Here is a 1281-nt window from a genome sequence, read left to right as displayed (position 1 = left end):
CCATGCTCACTTCCCTGTTTCTTATCACTGCTTTCAAGGAACCAGCAACCTTTCTTCCCTGCTGCACCCTTTCAAGCACTTCACCCTCCAAACCTCCATCCTTACTCATCACACTACCCAAATACTTAAACGTACTCACATTTTCCAATTCCTCACCATCCAACCTCACTGTACATTCACTAACTTCACCTCTCTCAAAGACCATTACTTTACTCTTCCCTACATTCACCTTTAGGTTCCGTTTCTTACACACTCTCTCAAACTCATCCACCAAACCTTGCAGCTCCCCTTCGTCTTCACTCAACAACACAGTATCAACTGCAATCAACAGTACAGGGAGTTTCCAAACACTATTCTCTCTCACCAGGGCCACTCCAACATCCACTACCCTACCTTGTACCTCTTTTATTACCCCATCCATGTACAGATTGAACAACCATGGAGACATGACACATCCCTGTTTCAAACCAATTTTCAAAGAGAAAAATTCACTTAGTTCACCATCCACACGCACTGCAGCCTTCGCACCATCGTACATACTCTTCACAGCATTCAACAACTTCCCATCTACTCCATATATTCTTAACACTTTCCACAATCCTTGTCTATCCACCCTGTCATATGCTTTCTCCAAATCCATGAAAGCTGCATACAGCTTCTTTCCCTTCTCTAGAAACTTTTCCACTAAGGATCTAAGAATGAATATCTGATCTACACAACCTCTTCCCTTCCTAAAGCCTCCCTGTTCTTCTCCAACTAATTCCTCTGTTCTTTCTCTAACTCTGTCTATAAGTATCCTACCATACACTTTTCCTATTATACTAAGAAGACAAATGCCCCTATGATTACCACACACTTCTTTTTCCCCTTTTCCTTTGTACAAGGGAATAATTATACCTGATTTCCAATCCTCCGGGACTCTACCTTCCTCCCAGGCCAATCTGCACATCTTCCACATCCATTCTACTACTATCTCTCCCCCATGCTTCAGCATTTCACCACACACTCCATCAATTCCTGGGGCTTTCCCCGATTTAACTTTTTCTTCATTGCTTCCACAACTTCTATCCTACTGATTTCTTCCTGTCTTCTCACCTCCCTCCTTCTCCCAGCCATTCCCCAGCCACTTATACTCGCATTACTTCCATCCTCTACGTTCAACAATTCCTTAAAGTGTTCTCTCCATCTGCTCACTTTTTCTCCCTTCTCCAGTAGTAATCTACCATTTTTATCTTTCACTCCCCTGCTAACTTCACTTCCACCCTGTCTTACTCTTTTCAC

This window comes from Coenobita brevimanus, chromosome 6, assembly GCF_032717465.1.
Source record: "Coenobita brevimanus isolate Jiangsu-jjx chromosome 6, ASM3271746v2, whole genome shotgun sequence".
Lineage (NCBI taxonomy): Eukaryota > Metazoa > Arthropoda > Malacostraca > Decapoda > Coenobitidae > Coenobita > Coenobita brevimanus.
The sequence above is the reverse complement of the archived record's forward strand: the minus strand, read 5'-3'. Positions refer to the sequence as shown.